Here is an 18936-nt window from a genome sequence, read left to right as displayed (position 1 = left end):
TCTTATGTGTGGCGCTTGCGATCGTAATAGTAGGGAGGTTTTTTTATCGTGACGATACGGAACCTCCATTTCTTGTGGTCATATCTGAAAAACCTGTGATTTTCACATCTAAAGCTGGACGCTTAGTGAAGGAACCTTCTCTACATATTCTAAACGTCTTAATTATAACGCAGCGCCGGGCTTACCAATTACAAAACTAGCACCATAACTACTACGACCGGTCAAGCAGCGCCCTAACTACCACGACCGGTCAAGCAGCACCCTAGCTATCACGACCGATCAAGCAGCATTCTAACTACCACGACCGGTCAAGCAGCGCCCTAACTACCACGACCGGTCAAGCAGCGCTCTAACTACCACGACCGGTCAAGCAGTGCCTTAACTACCACGACTGGTCAAGCAGCGCTTTAACCACCAATGACCGGTCAAACAGCGCTCTTAACTACCACGACCGGTCAAGCAGTGCCTTAACTACCACGACTAGTCAAGCAGCGCTCTAACCACCAATGATCGGTCAAACAGCGCCCTTAACTGCCACGACCGGTTAAGCAGCGCTCTAACTACCACGACCGGTCAAGCAGCGCCCTAACTATCACGACCGGTCAAGCAGCGCCCTAACTACCACGACCGGTCAAGCAGCGCCCTAACTACCACAACCGGTCAAGCAGCGCACTAACTGCCACGACCGGTCACGTAGTCTTTATTCAGAGATCACAAATATTCATATTTTTGAAATATCGATTGAATTTGAATTAAAGAAATGTAATTGCATAGGAGTTGTCTTTCTTGTGTCGTCCAAAGTGAAAGCACGTACTTTTAATTATAAAATGATTACCTTACTAAGATTATTCTATAGTTGTAGAGTTGTGGTATTTGAAGGTTGTCTTTCTTGCACCATCCATCGGTTCATGTTGTAGAAGTACATGTACCGGTATCTCTTACACATCTAGGTCCACTGAAGAGTAGGGGTTTTTCTGTATAATTGTGACAAGGAGTGTTGGTGTATTTTGTAGGTCTTTCGAAAAAGAAAAAAAAATCTTAAGTCGATAATACAGGATAGCACACAACACTGCCAAGCAAACGAAATAAACTAAGCAGTAAATTTGAAAAAAATGGTGGAGGGTATCAACGAATTTATGTACATGAAAGGTGAAGATAACGAACAGCGGTCAATCTCACAACTCCTATATGCAACACAAAATAGAGAATTGGGCAAACACGGTTCTGAATACAATGTACGAGTCATTATAAACGGCTTTAAGTTCGTTAAAGATAAAGTTCACGGTTTCTTGTTCACGCAGTTTTAAATTCACGTTTTTATATCCATTCTATATAAAGGTTACGGCAAGGTTACATTCCTCACCGTTTTGATTCATGGTTTTGACCGACAGTAAAAATAGGGGGAATAATGCTGTATATATACTGGAGCTCTAAAAGAATAATCTGCAAATGTATCTTTTGAAACTATGAAGCATCATAACCCTCTTTCTCGTATTTGATTGGTGATATATGGCATTATTAAATTTTTTACTTACTCAGCTACGGCAAATGGCGGAATATGGACATTTGATGGTATAAAACAGAAAGACATTTCAGCAAATAACAATGGGTTGTTTGGCTATTTTTCTGAATATCGTCCCTCAGAAAGTGAACTAAACGGATCCTGTTAATACTGTGACTATTGTTCTCACAGTTAACTCATCTTTAATTACATTGATTTATTTAAGCCTTTACGACTATTCAGAAATCTGCTTTTCTCGTGCATAAATGTCAGATTATCTTTGGTTTGTAGAATTTTAAAAAAAGTCGTGGTTACCGATACCTCCAAAATCTTGCCAAAAAAATTAATTAGTCCATTCTCTCGACCGTTGAATTGATAGTATCTTTATTGCTGTCTGTCGCTAATTACGATATATACCAAGAATATCCGTAGTTGGTGACGCAAAATATTAAATTAATATTTTCTGCCCCTGAAGATTGTGGTTTTTAGTCTGTCTATCTTTTAATTCATCTTTGTAGCTTTGTTGGTGATGGCATTTGAACTATACAAAATAAAGACTATACACTTGGTGAACTGAGAGATCAAAATCATACATCTGCGACTGAGGTCGATTTTGTCATTACTGTACTTAGTCACGCTAGGAGCAGTGTTTTAGAATACTTGTGATTAATGTTTGTTTTGGCATGCAGTACTATAAAGCATTACTTTTCACGATGGATCAGTTTTAGTGGTTTACCTGGTTATTCAAGGTTCAATATGTTGCTTCACACGAATATAGATGAATTCTCAGAGAGAGAAAAAATATGGTACAAAGCCTACCCTTTCCAGAAACGGATCCAGATTTTTGTTCAAACGGAATAGGGGGGTTGCGACCCAATTTTGTAATTTTCCACCCGAAATAATTGACGGGCGGGGGTATAGACCCCAAAATGGACAAAGATATATAATATCTTTTTAAAAGAATTGATCAACTATAAGGGAGAGTGCAATCCCACCCCGTAGATCCCTTCCATCAGTCTGGGAGGGTGCAACCCCACCCCCTAGATCCCTTCCATCAGTCTGGCGTAGTAAGTTCAATCGTACTCATTTTCTTCACAAAAATATTACCACCAACATCACATTCGTTTTGTACAAAATTCCTTTTGTTTAAGAAAAATACCCACCACCCCCATTATATAATCATCAGATATTCAAAGTGAAAGCGGTACTGTAATCAACTCGATTGTCAGCAAAGGTCTCTTTCAATTCGTAGTATGCAAATAAAAAAAAAGCTTTGTCATCTTGAAATATTTATTTCTAATTAATCAGCGAAAAAAGTCAAAGGTGTGTTCATATTATTTTAAATTTTCATTTATCATTGAATGTGGTCGTGTCTCTAGCTGAAAGAAAACACTTAACATTTAATTCAAGACTCTGGGAAAAGGGGTCATTATCAAAATGCCCATCATAATTTTATGTCTTCTTCCTTGTTGCTAAAAATGATAACGTGGAAAGTGGTACTGAGTCAAATTAAGACAAAAAAGCGTTTTTTCTTTCTGTCTTTCTTAAATGCAATTGGGGATTTCCAAATTGAAAACCAAATTAAACAGTCCAAGATTTTTATTTTTTTTTTACAGTAAACCTAAGACTCACTAATGCTAATCACTTAAAATTGGTTAGTTAAATGAAACTAGGTATTTTAACACTAATGAACATATGCATGTACGTAAAACTTTACCAAGACTCTGGAAACATGAATCACAGAGTGAAAGCATTTGAAACCCCACACTTTGAACATTTTGGGCAAGATGTCTTAAACCAAGAGGCCCATATGCCTTAACGGTCACCTAAGCATTTACACAACGTAGAGTATCAATTAGAAGTGTTGTGATGGTAACAGTTACATTTTTTAAATTCTGAGAACTGCATGCCCTTGTGGTAAAAAAGGATGTTTTTTAATCTTCTGACTCTGGTTATACTGTGAAATTCCTAAGCTGTGACCCAGGCAAACCAGAATTTCGCAAATTTTATGGTCGTTATAAAGGTCTAATTTACCAATACAATCTGCCATTGCGTCAAATGCTGTCTGACGAGTTTCATACTAATTGTTGGACCGTTCTTTGCATGTTGGTTTTAACTACGGATTACTCCTTTTACCTGATCAAGATAGAAGGCTTGCGTCGGGTGTGACCGGTCGACAGGGGATGCTTGCTCGTCCTGGGCACTTGATCCAACCTCTGGTGTGTCCAGGGATCCGTGTTTGCCCTACTCTTAATTTTGTATTCTTTATTGGGGTTATGAAATTGATCATTGTTCGTTATCTTCACCTTTTCATTAAAGGGACTGGTTCGTGTTTTGTTTTGTTTTTTAAGAAAAAAATTGTTTTTGATGTCAAACATTCAAAATATAGATGAACTCATTTGAAGTTGACAACCAAAATGGATAAAAACAATATTTAAGACTTAACTCTGTGTTATGTAAAAAGACTCGAGTCTTTTTTATGTTTACAAACAAACCAGTGCAATGCTATTTTCGTCATTTAAAGCATCCTAATTCTGAACAGACATATTTAACTTTTAAATGACATTTTACCCAAAGAATACTTGAAATCTGATACAATTACATATATCATAGATCGATCACCATAAGCACATACCGCAGTCTTGGTTTACACAAAAGATAATAAAAATTGTATAATTATTTGTAAAACCTTTTTAAACACGTAAGACAGATTTTGATAATTAAAAGTGAAAAGTAAAATTTTGGGGAACATCGTAAATCAGTCCCTTTGATATGGAAATATTCCCAAGTTGTGTAGACAAAAGTTTATAGTTGTCTTTGGGTGGGTTTTTTTTTCTTCAAATTATGGACCCTGGATTTAAGGGTGGGGCTAGAATCAAGGATGGAATTTTACACAGTACATGAGTATAGACAAAAATGCTCTGCAGAACACAACAGCTACACTATATTGTTATCTATGCACTCAATGTTGTGTGGATTCAAGTCATCACCCTGTGAGGCTAGGGTGGAGTCACAGTATGGGGTCAAATCTTTCATGAAAATAAAGAAGGTAAAAAATTGTTAAAACTCTTCTGATGAACAACATCAACGCCAATGTGACTCAGGTAAGCATCGTGGCCCCGGATCTTTTGTTTAATTACGCAACAAGCAACATGTACTTTCATGATAATAGCGCTAATTTTGGTTTTGGGAAAGGATATCTAAATTTTTAGGTCAACTAAGAAACTCAGGTAATCTATTACAATTAGTCAGCTTCCGTCATCGTCCGCCGTGCGTTAACAATTGAACATTTTTAATTTCTTCTTGATAATTACCATGTCAATTCTTTTCAAATTCGGTATGAAGTATCTTTCGGGAAAAGGGGGACATACATTTTAAATTTCAGGACTCCTGCATCCCTGGGGCCTGAGAGGTGGGGCAAAAACTTTCCAAAAATGATAAATTAAAAAAAAAAAATTCTCTACAACCACATATGTGTAAGGAAAACTAAATGCATAGTGATGTTGAACAGGAAATTAAAATTAAAATTGTAAATATCATGATCCCATGAAGTAAGGGTTTCGGTTCCAGGGTGGGGCCAAAATTATCATAGTGGTTCTTGTTTTTATCATTTGAAGGACTTCTCTAAGTTTGCTGATACAATATAAAAACTAATGCATAGTTAGGAAAAGTAGGAAAGGATGTATCAAAATTGTGAAGTTCGCAGCCCCGGAATTTGTGTTTACTCTAGGACGGATTAGTAACATTCTGTTAATGTTACATATATTATATTATGTAAAGTTGTGAAGTACGCAGCCCCAGAATTTGTGTTTACTCTAGGACGGATTAGTTACATTGTGTTAATGTTACATATATTATATTATGTAAAGTCTTTTCATCAGTATAGGCACTTTCGGGGGGTATTTACGTTTTAGGCACAGGGGCTAAGTCGGTTATAATTGATGTGAAATCTTAATTGACAAGTCCGAAATCTTCCACACTAGTCTGAATTTCGCTGCTGTCAAAGGCGAGAAACCACCCGGCGACCTCGACCGGTAAATGATTTTTTAGGCATTTGAAGCGAGTGGGTATTTTTTTTTATCTGGTCAGAGTGATACCCCTTTCTACATTTATGGTATCACAGAGTTCGGGCCCAAAATAGGCTTAGACCCTGTGGTTTTAGAAACACTTCTTGTTTCATACCGTTGCTGAATATAAGAATTTAGCTCAGATATTCAGATTATGATTTCATATTCCTTAGGACTAGTGATACTTTTAACTAATACTCAGGTGTCCAATAAGGCCCGTGAGCCTCATGCTTTTTATTTTTCTGTTGTTTTGTTGGTATTGTTTGTTTTTCAATCTGTTTATTCGCTTTACAGACGGCGTTCAAATACTCTATGCAACAATTAAAGTGTTAATCGCGACAAACTTGTTTTCTAAATGACTGAGTAAGTATACTGTAAATAGCATAACAACTTTGTTTTCTTTAGGTTTGAATTGATTGCTATATTCAAAACATTTTCGAATATATTTGAATTGAGGACTATATTCAAAACATTTTCGAATAACAAACTAAATGATAGATGTCACTGCCGACGTACGTGTACTTTATTTCAAAATATTACAAAATGGAAGTTAAAACGTTTGTACTGTAGAATTCCTTCATATTGAAATAATTAAACCAATGGTATATACGTGAAATTATGAAGCAGACGACAGTCTGTAGAGTGTCATCACAATTAACAGACTAAGTGTATGCATCGTTCTCTACAGTCCCCAGTTAAACTTGTCATGCAGATTGTAAGACCTTGAAAACTTAAAGAATACACTTAAAATAAAAAAAAACCCACTCGGCTTCACTCCGGTAAACATTAGAACAACGCATGCTGATTCCAGTGTGTATATATGTATATATAGAGAGCTGTATGGGTGGACAGTTTATCTTCCGGGTAGTGGTGTAGGTGAAGTCCCGTGTTGTAGATCAACCAATGAGGTTGATATATCAAATATTTAAAAAAAATCTTATTTCAAACAGTCAGGTGAGGTAAGAAATTCTGTTACTGATTGCTGCTCCTTATAGGACATATCATTCAATGTGATATCAGTGGGGGGTTGTCTGAGAAAATGTATGGTTAAAATATACAATGTGAATGGCTCGTCTCCTTCAATAAACCTTTTAATTTGCAGTTTATAATTGTGCATACATTTCCGTGTTGTGGACAAGTTTTATTAAGTAATACTTTCAAGGCAAACGCAATATTTCACTTCCAAAATTACTAAATTTTTTGAAAATGAATTTGATAGCACACATAAGTGCACTTGAAATTGTACGTAAATGCCGTATATCGACTAAGTACATGGATATGATTTGAGAAATCTGGGATTAATAAAGGATTTTTGTTTTTAAAAACAACCAACAACAAACAAATCATTAATTATAAACTTTTGTTTAAATGGTGCCTATTTTATGACGATGTCGTGATATTCTACGAAATTCTGCATGCTCTAACGAAAAGATGCGACGATGCTGGCACCAGATCTTGTCAACTGGAAATTAACACGGCGTTAAACCCACCCCTCATTGGCCACGCGGAGACACTGCATAAGGACAAATATTTGTCAGACCATCTTAAAAACAGTCAGAGTCCTGGCACCAAACGTTTTGTTCTAAGAATACACTGAAATGTCAGACAATCTACAAAACGGGACAAGATATAAGGAGAATAAGTATGTTAATGGCTGTTAAAGTGCGTCGCCACGGAAAAGTGTGGCCTCTTCAAACACTCTTGCGTGTCTCTTTTTCCTTCGACGTATACATCGGAAGATGCTGATTTTCAAAAATCGGATTAAACGGAAATAATATACCAAGTGTCCGCTTGATACTTATTAATATTTCATATTTCTTAATTCTAAACAAAAAATGTGTATGACTGTTTTTATTTTGCATTATTTTTATTTAATCAGAAGATAACTGTTGTAAGAGTTATAATGCAAAATATTACTATTAGTAATCTAGTATAATTTCAAAATTTGAAATCATGCGCAATTTAATAATGAAAATAAGTCCAATTACTTTTCTATCAATTGATTAAAAAAAGCACCATGTATCATCATCATCATATACATTGTATACACATTAGAAATATCATATTTGTATAATTCATACCAACACATGAGTACACAGGGTACAAAAAGACATTTATATAATGCATAAGAATCGGTCAGGGGACAAACACGTATGTATTCATGTAATAGATATTAGAAAGAGTAGACATCTTTTTAGAATTGTCTTAATAAATCTACACAATTAATGCTTTCAGTCAGTAAATTTTACATTTGTTGAGGACATAAGCTCTTTAAATTTTACAACATTTGGTTTTATACAATTTCTTCTATGCAAAACATCTTTCTTTCTTTGCAAAATATTTTGAGCATTTCATTAGATAATGACATTCATCCCCAAGACTTTTATTATTAAAGAGCTTATAATTCTTAAGATTTACGTGCATTATAGCACCGTCCAGTTTCAGTTGGTAAACGGTGATGTCTAAATGTCGTTCTTAAATATCTTATAATTGATATATTTCAAAGAATCTTGTACATTGCTACCTGTATTTAAGTGTTAGATAAACATTTTTAGGTCACCTGAGTAAACTCAGGTGATCTATTGCAATTGGTTGTCGTGCGTCAACAATTGAACATTTCTAACTTCTTGATTACTATTCCAATTCTTTTCAAATTTGGTATGAAGCATCCTTGGGACAAGAGGGACATAAATTGTAAATTTCAGGACTCCTGCACCCCTGGTGCCCTAGGAGCGGGGCAAAAACTGCCGGAAATTGACCAATTTTCAAAAATCTTCTCTAGAACCGCACATGAAAAACTAAATGCATAGTGATGTAGAGCAGGAAGGCCTCTACCAAAATTGTAAATTTCATGATCCCCGGGGTAGGGGATTTGACCCCAGGGCGGGGCCAAACTTAGTATACAGTGTTTATGTGTAAAACACTTAAAGAACATCTTCTTTACTGCTATTGATACTGAATTGAAACTAAATGGATATTTAGAAAGAACAGGTAGTCCTTTACCAAAAATTTTTGATTTGATGATCCCAGGGGTAGGGGTTTTGGTATTAGGGTGGGGCCAAAATGGTTAGTTATTAAATGTGTGAACAATGGAATTTTTTAACTTCTTCTTGATAACTACCATTCGAATTCTTTTTAAATTTGGTATGAAGCATCTTTGGAACAAGGGGGACATACATTGTAAATTTCAGGATTCCTGCACCCCCGGGGCCTTAGGGGTGGGGCAAACACTGCCCGAAATTGACCAATTTTCAAAAATCTTCTTCTCTAGCACCGCACATGTTTAAGAAAAACTAAATAGACCTCTACCAAAATTGTAAATTTCATGATCCCCGGGGTAGGGGTTTAGACCCCTGGGCGGGGCCAAACTTAGTATAGAGTGTTTATGTGTAAAACATTTAATTAACATCTTCTTAAGTGTTATTGATACATGTACTAAATTGAAACTAAATGGATAACATCATATTAAGAAAGAGTAGGTAATTTTTTACAAAATTGTAAATTACATGATCCTAGTGGTAAGGGTTCGGTTTCAGGGTGGTGTCAAAATGATTTGAAGGACTTATTTAAGTTTGCTGATACTGTATAAAATCTAAATGCATACTTAGGACTTGCAGAAAAGCATGAACAAAAATGGTGTATTTCACAACCCCGGGTTTTGACTCTAGGATGGGTGCAGATTAGTCATATCTTTTAATTTTAATACACATATTATATTATGTAAAGCCTTTTATCAGTGTATGCACTTTTAAGGGCATTGAACTTTTTAGACCACATCCAGTTTTATACTGTTGCTGAACATTAGAATTTAGCTTAAATATTCAGAACAGGAAATTTTTCTAGATTTCATAGCCCTTGGAACTAGTGATACTTTTCTCTAGTAGTCAGGTGACCGATAAGGCCCGTGGGCCTCTTGTTCAAAGTACAGTGTACAATGTATATCCTTAACATGTTATTCGTTTCGTTTATACTTACAGTATGACAATCCACAAAAGTTAAGAATATTAAATATACATTTCATCCAAGGCTGCATGTTTGAATGATCTATCAGGAAATTTTTTTTAGAAAAGGGTACACTACGTTGTTGAACTTTTCAGAAGCTGCTAAAACTTTTGCCCGGTACGTAATCATTCGAACTTCAATTATTGACTTTAGGAATCTACAGTTTCCCAATATATGTATATCATATGGAATATTGTGATTTGTATAATGATCTTAGAAAAAGCTGTCAAATATCAAAATATCTCTTTTTTTTTGGGAAATACTGAAAGCTAATTTCAAAATGGAGGAACAATGTCTCAAATGATTTGACAAAGTATGTTTGTCTTGCTTTTAAAAACATCAATATACATTTCTTGTATAATACCAAAAATATTGCAAGGATAAAGATGTTATGTTTTGTTTTATGCTTGAACCTGACTATGTAAATACATGCGACTTAAAATGTATTGTACTTTAGGCCCGTGGCCTTGAATATATATACGGAATAACCGTTTTAAAGTGAAGAACATTTGAAATGTGTATGGCAATGTTTGCATAACACCAGACTTCATATTTTTATAATGATAATAGATCAATAACTTTGTCAAACAAATCAAACTGACAAGCTATTGAGAATTTGAAATACCTATTTTTTTTTTTTTCGTTTAACTCCAAAGAAATACACAAAGTTTTCAGAGTTTGCACTGTTCTTTTGCTTTGTAAGATGTTTCACTTTGGTCAGGGCAACACCTTAATAAGATTTGACATTCTTAATAACAGATCGACATGTAACATGATTCACATATCACTTTTAGCCTTATGACAATATTTGTATTATTCATTTTGACTTGAAGTCTCCATCTGCGTTGCTTAAATGTTTGTCAAAGTTATCTCACTGTTGTCATGCTTCTTAAAAAGTAAGCCGGCGCCGGTCGTTACAGTTCACACCCTCACGTTTTTGTTTAAAATGAAATTCGTTTTTAGAATTACATTCTACATTGATGTCTGTCGAATTGCCAGCCGTTAAAACGAACGAACTTCATTATTCAAGATTCATACGCGCATTGTTCACAACTGCAGTACATTCTTGAGAAATTACAACCGTAACATCATTACAATTAGTAAACATATGGTCAGTAACATTGGAAATGTAAATTTTTGTGCATGTTCAAAAATGGCCTATACATGGCATTAGCAAATTGTAAAAATCTTCATAAATACACTTGTAAATCAACCAAATTTTAATTACCCGAAAGAAACTCAGTGATACCCGCACGCAATTATTTGTCTTAAAGTATACTCTGTACCATATATTCTTGCAAGTATTCTGTTGGGCAAGAGCTCTGGGGTCATCCCAAACCCTATGTCATGAATGTTGAAATACATGTACATGTCTGTTTAAAACAAATGAGGTCCTGACCCCTAAGCCATATATATTCTTGCTGCACAAATCAAGATGCATTGAGTATTCTTCTGGGCAAGTGTTCCAGGGTCATTCCAATCCCCATCAGTTTTTGATTGTTCAAATACATGTATATTTAGAATGGTTGAGTTTCTACCCTTAAAGGAAATATATTCTTGTTGTACATGACACAATGCATTGAGCACCATGTTTCTGCTGGTCATTTTCTGCCTCTCATGGAGAAAAAGAAAATTCTGAAAACTTGTAGCACATCTAAAGAACATCACCATCATCTCCCAAAAGACGATTTGGCTTCAGCGTAAATTGTAAGATGAGTTCTGGGATCAAGTTTTTTCTTTTAAGAAAAAATATCGTTTTTCAACCCTCATTAGACCTCCAGGGTGAAAATGAAAATTCTGAAACATTGCACATCTACAAGACATCACCAATCATCTTACAAAAGATGATTTAGCTACTGCGTAAAATGTAAGAAGAGTTCTGATTTGTTGAAAAAACGTCGTGGTTTTTTTTTTTTTACCCCCATTTTGTCCCCAGGGTAAAATTGAAAGTTCCAAAACCTTATTGCACATCTACAGGACACCATTGATCATATTCCAAAAGGTTAATTGGTTACTCTTAAAAAAATAAAAGGAGTTCGAGGATGAAAGTATGACAGTCTGACCAGAGTAGTAACAATATAACCGGGCTTTCTATATAAAGTACGAGTATGATTAGAACTTAAAAACCTTAATCCAAGATTAAAGAGACGTGTATACATTGTAGTTTTGTAACTGGTATATGCAAGGGAAATAACTTTATTAAAGGTAAACCAGCGTAAAATTCGAATTAGGTAGACTATGATTGATTGAATATTGTTTAACGTCCCTCTCAAGAATTTTTCACTCATATGGAGACGTCACCATTGCTGGTGAAGAGCTGCAAAATGTAGGCCTATGCTCGGCGCTTACGACCTTTGAGCAGGGAGGGATCTTTATCGTGCCACACCTGCTGTTTTTGCGGTATCATCCGAACGATCACCCCATTCAGTCCCCTCTTATGATAAGCAAGGGTTAATGAGGACCTATTCTAACCCGGATCCCCACTGTACTGATTGAACTTTTCATACATGTAGCAATAAGCACGACACCAATGCACTATAATCATCAGTAACAAAACTTCCGATAATTACTGATTGTTAAATCTTTAATCCTTTCCGCTGTTGTATATTATTACTCGGTATAAACGACAATGAGCATCAAATCCTTGAATTGAAATTCGCATTGGTGACATTAAAGTATGCAACTTCTCATTCGTCATGTCAAAGAAAATAGTTCTATGATAAGACTAACTTTACACACACACCCGCGCGCGCGCACACACACAAACACACACGCACACACACTGCGCGGGTGTTGAGCGTCATCGTGATGTCCCTGCATTCTCTACGCCCACCGTATCTGAGTAAAGTGTCGGGGGAAAGATATCAGATTTCAAAGTCATTCACTGTCTGTTCACTTGATAACTCTTACTGCGTTTTCTATTCTAATTGTCTCGTGTAGATCGCTATGTTTATCAGTTTTAGCACTCCTCTCATGAGGATTTGTATATTTTCATTAAACACAGGCATCCAGAATTTCTTGGGTGGCAGGGGACAGTTTTTGGAGGGGTTCTGAAATATGTGGGTAGGGAGTATACATCAAAGTCAGATTATGACAGACTAATGAAAAATCATATTTCCCTTTTTATGTCAATACTTGTATTTCATATTGGTGTAGTTAATAAACCATGACCCTAAATTACATGTAATCTATACATACTAGTGCTGATGCACAAAACATGCTCTGAGCAGGTGCCCATTTCTTGCTTCGATATTCTCTCATTTGGGCTAATCCGCACCACCCCCACACCATCACAGTACCAAGCGAGGGGATTTAGACACTGTGCACAATCAAGAACCCTGTCTGCCCTTCTTAAAAATCTACTTTTCATATTGGGCCATCCACCTTCCCTCACAGCTACAGACCTTTTGCTGGACCATTCATGTTTTCACCAGAATTTCTTCAGCAACTGACCACGTGTCTTAATTTTGTATTTGCACCCATCTGCTAGGAATCATGGTGACACCTACATGTTGTATATCAACATTTTTATGAAGCACTCAGCTACATTTGACATGTATCCTAAAATTATTTTATACATTTTAACACATGTAATATCACTTCAAATATGGGGTATTTCCATTTTTAAAGAAAGTTGAACGGGCCCATAGTGCGAAACTGTCCCCTGAAATTGTCCCCTGCTACCTTAACTCAAAACTCCCTGCTAGGTGTGATTAATGCGTACGAGGAAATATTCTACCCGTTTTCATTTTTGTCCATTTCGCTCTCTTCTTTTGAATTAGATTGCGGATTTAGAAGTGGGTGAATTTCACAAAAGGCATATAGACCTCAAGTATAGCAGTAAACGTCTTGTCACATTTAATTTCAAACGAGGCGAAATTGTTTTGCATATTTTTAGCAAACATTGGACCGAGCAAAACTTTTCCTGTATGCAGTTGATTTCAAACGGCGTATTCATACACTGTATCAGAATAAATACGAAACATTTTTGTAAGATGTATGATGTTTACTTGACTATGTGATACTTACACGTTTAAGATAATTTGTTTCCGTCATGAAGCGCTTTAAAAGAAAACGATGTATATCAATCTTTTGTTAATTGGCTGTGTTGTATAATTAACCAAGACTATTAACATGTACTAAAAGCTTATTTTCATACATAATTTTGTAAAGTATTTTCTGAAACTGTATGTAAATATAGTGTACAATGTTTAGAGACTTTTACTGAGAAAATCCAAATCCTTGCCGCGCGTACAGTATACACATGGAAGATAAGAAACCACTATACACCATGTACACGTGGAGGATCCACTATACACCCAGGGCTCGAAATTAGCGAGAAATACTCGCAAAATGCGAGTACATTTGAAAAGTAGCGAGTAAAAATAGTGGACACTCGAAAATCTTAGCGCATGCTACTGTTTAAATACCGAACAGCTAAACAGTAATTGTCATATTAGTTCGGTGTTCATTTGACACTGGGACTCTTTTCAAACTTGACGAAATATATGCATGTACCTTCAAATTTTCTTTAAAAGATTGTTATATAATACAAGGTTAATGATCAGCCTACGACTCTGTACCGGTGACGTGTGAACATTTAGCAGTGACCTCAACAGTCCGCCCAGACTTATTTACATTCCACCCCGCTCCCATAAATCCTAAAAGATTTCTCCCATAATTGCATCATTTATCGCCTGTTATCAGACCTATTTTGGTACAAGTTCATAAACTTCCGCTGAATATTTTTTTTTTGCATGATCCTGATAACAAACAGTTTATAAAGTGTCATAAAGATTTTTCTTTTATTGTTTTACCCTACAAACTGTCTATGTTCTTATATTCAGTTTAAGTCTTACCTTGACCTAAATCTAAAGAACAAATCATTAATTAACTTCTATTGTATGTCAGCGAAATTGTTCCGATCCACAACAGCACCCTCTCCAGCAAACTCTCGTGTATTAGGTGCTCCTGGAACTTCTTCGCTCATGGAATACTGATCCACAGTGCGTTGTTTTGACTGTCCCTCCGCTGGTTCAGCAGTGCCGATACAATCCGGAAACTTCTCTTGTTTTATCAAGCACGTTAGTTGCACACTCATTTCTGTTTCTTGTACACAGGAATGAATCAATTTGAATGCAAACTTTGCAGTTACCGGGTTGTAGTAAATTCAAAATTCACAATATGACAGTTTCCGAATGTCGAGCAGATTAAATTTACAATATGACAGTTTCCGAATGTCGAGCATACATTACAGTAAAAGCTCGATTCTTTAACTATGATAAGAACTTGGATAATTTTATTAACTTTGGTTCAACTTATATATACGTATGTATGCTGTCAAAGCACAAAAATAAACTTATATATACGTATGTATGTTGTCACACAGCACAAATATAAACTTTTTGATCATTATTTGTTATTTTGTAATGGAAGTAAAAGATATAATGGGTGCCCCCCCCCCCCGCTATTTCAACAGTTATTGTGAATAAGAATGAAGGCTGTGAATAAAATGTATTTTACACACACACATACACAAACATACACACACACGCGTGCGAAAATTAGGAGTTTTGAAAATCAGGCAAAACATTATTGGCATTTTTCAAAATTTTCCTTATCAAGTATTTTGAGAAGCCATCTTCCATTTTTTCTCTTCCGGATCCCCAACCCCGCCCACCCCTATTTTGATGAACAATGATGCGTGTCTGTAAACGCACATGAACATATATATGTTGTAACGCAGCAACACACTGCAAACTTATATGTACATGTCACATAGTACCACAATACAAACTTATATGTACATGTCACACAGCAACATACTACAAACTTATATGTACATGTCACACAGCAACACAATACAAACTTATATGTACATGTCACACAGCAACACATTACAAACTTATATGTACATGTCACACAGCAACACAATACAAACTTATATGTACATGTCACACAGCAACACACTACAAACTTATATGTACATGTCACACAGTACCACAATACAAATTTATATGTACATGTCACACAGCAACACAATACAAACTTATATGTACATGTCACACAGTACCACAATATAAATTTCTATGTACATGTCACACAGCAACACAATACAAACTTATATGTACATGTCACACAGCAACACACTACAAACTTATATGTACATGTCACACAGTACCACAATACAAATTTATATGTACATGTCACACAGCAACACAATACAAACTTATATGTACATGTCACACAGTACCACAATACAAATTTATATGTACATGTCACACAGCAACATACCACAAACTTATATGTACATGTCACACAGCAACACAATACAAACTTATATGTACATGTCACACAGCAACACAATACAAACTTATATGTACATGTCACACAGCAACACAATACAAACTTATATGTGCATGTTACACAGCAACACAATACAAACTTATATGTACATGTCACACAGCAACACAATACAAACTTATATGTACATGTCACACAGCAACACAATACAAACTTATATGTACATGTCACACAGTACCACAATACAAATTTATATGTACATGTCACACAGCAACATACTACAAACTTATATGTACATGTCACACAGCAACACAATACAAACTTATATGTACATGTCACAGGGTACCACAATGCAAATTTATATGTACATGTCACACAGCAACACAATACAAACTTATATGTACAAGTCACATAGCAACATACTACAAACTTATATGTATGTGTCACACAGCAACACAATACAAAATTATGTACATGTCACACAGCAACACAATACAAACTTGTATGTGCATGTCACACAGCAACACAATACAATATTATATGTGCATGTCACACAGCAACACACTACAAACTTATATGTACATGTCACACAGTACCACAATACAAACTTATATGTACATGTCACACAGCAACACACTACAAACTTATATGTACATGTCACACAGCAACACAATACAAACTTATATGTATGTCTCACACAGCAACACAATACAAACTTATTTGTACATGTCACACAGCAACACAATACAAACTTATATGTACAAGTCACATAGCAACATACTACAAACTTATATGTATGTGTCACACAGCAACACAATACAAACTTATATGTATATGTCACACAGCAACACATTACAAACTTATATGTACATGTCACAGAAATAGAATTTTATGCACATATGTATGTTGTCACAAAACTCGAAAGAAATGTATGTGTATATATAGATGTTGCCACATAGCACACACACACATGCAAAAAAATTACACGTACATGTGCCTGTTTATGTTCTCACACTGCATGAAAAAAAAAAACACTTCTATGTACACGTTGTCAAAAAGCACAAAAATAGATACATATGCATTGTACATGTATATGCTATCACAAAACCAATCTTACATACGCATATATATGTTGTAATACAGCACAAAAACGAACCTAACATCTTGTAAGACAACATGACCTTCATATAAGAAGCATTGAGAGGCAGCCGATTTTATTTTGCATCAGATCTTCTAATATGAATGGTATATTGCACAGGCACCTGTGCCAAATTTGAAGAGAGATTACGAGTTCGTTATTACTTAGTATGTTTTTGCCTTCGAGATCTTTATCAGATGTAATGATAGCCATTTTCTCATGAATGCAATGCAGATGTGAACAGTGCGCGTAACAATCTCGATAAATATAGTACGTCTATTTCAACGGCTGGGAATTTCCGGTAGATATTATAGTACAAAGTAGATATAAGAAATATATTTTATTTTTTAAAGTATACAAGGATATGAACTTCAACGCTTCACACGCCAGTATACTTTACACTACGCTTTTCCCCCCCCGTAAATGCACCAATACGAACTGCCAGAGACGGCTTTGGATAGCTCCATGAATCTAGTTGATAGAGAAATTTATTCGGTCACCTGTCAGAGAATTCAAAATATACAAATTTGTATAATACTTAACTATATTCAACAGAAACTATTTTCTCAAAATGGTACAAATGGTTTCAACCATCATTCACGGAGAGGACAACAGGTGGATTTGAATGGATTCAACCTGTATGCAGTGTTAATGTACTAGTATCTGATCGTCACCAAAATCTATTGGTACTTTATATCATCTGGAGGTCAATTTTGACTATACACATCGGTAGAAAGGGATATTCCCATTACCATTTAAAGCTATGGTTGATGGTTTGTGAGTTCTACAAGGAATTAATACATTCAATATCAGTCTATGTCCTTTGTTGACGACTAATATCAAATTGCAAAATGTTTTGATGCCCACGTCTCAGTTTGATTGTGAAACATTATACACGTGTTATAAAGGTACGGCCAATCTGAAGTTGACAGTCTCACTATTTATCATAATTCTATGACTTCATGTATAACCTGATAACACTTTTATGCATGGTTATGCAATAAGAATAATTTCATCATTAAAATGACGAAATCATATCTGACCTTGAATATATTTATGCGGGATTACATATGACAGGAATTTGGCTGGTCTGTGAGAGAGGATCTGTCGTAGTTTGCTTGTCAATTTTGTCCGTACAAATCTGTGACATCTACTGCCCGGAGATTCTCGCCTTGGACCTGTTCGTCTCACAATGAACCCCCCCCCCCCTCTCTCTCTCTCTCTCTCTCTCTCTCTCTCTCCACCACAAGAATGAACATTTTGTATGGTACATATTTGTAATTTAAATTATTAGCAAACTAAAGGTATACTGTACACAACTTTTAACTACCAAAAAAAAAAATAGCTGTCTGATTTTAGAAAAATCCTTAACATCATAAGCTGATGAAAAACCCTCGACTATCTTCTTCAGTTCCGTGTGTGAATTTTTGTAACCTTTCTGACCAGAAAATTCTAACTAGACAGTTTTGACACACGTGTCAATTGGAAATGTCATTTGTATATCGAGTTAATTTGAATTGCGACAGTCTTGAGATAATGAGGTTTTAGAGAAACTCTTGAATCTGTGGTCATAATCCGACTTACAATTAATCAATTACCTGCACAAATGCATGGTGATTGGTGGATTAGCATCTACACGGAGAAATGGAATTTCCCCTGACTGTGTATGCGTTGGCAAAGCAAGTTATTTTGAAATATCATAGTCGCTAAGGGAATACGGTGTTTCAAGGTGTAGGTTTACATAAAGATATATTTTAAGGTCCTCTAATAGTATCTGTCCCCTTAAATATCTCAAGTGTTATACTGGAAATTACGATGATGAACCAAAATAATGCTATTAAATTTGAAAATGTTATCGTTCTTGACATTGCTAACAGATATGATTAGATGTGTTTAAAGATAAATTTTTTTACTGTGTTCCACTT

Source organism: Ostrea edulis, chromosome 6 (genome assembly GCF_947568905.1).
Source record: "Ostrea edulis chromosome 6, xbOstEdul1.1, whole genome shotgun sequence".
NCBI lineage: Eukaryota > Metazoa > Mollusca > Bivalvia > Ostreida > Ostreidae > Ostrea > Ostrea edulis.
This window is presented reverse-complemented; position numbering follows the sequence as displayed.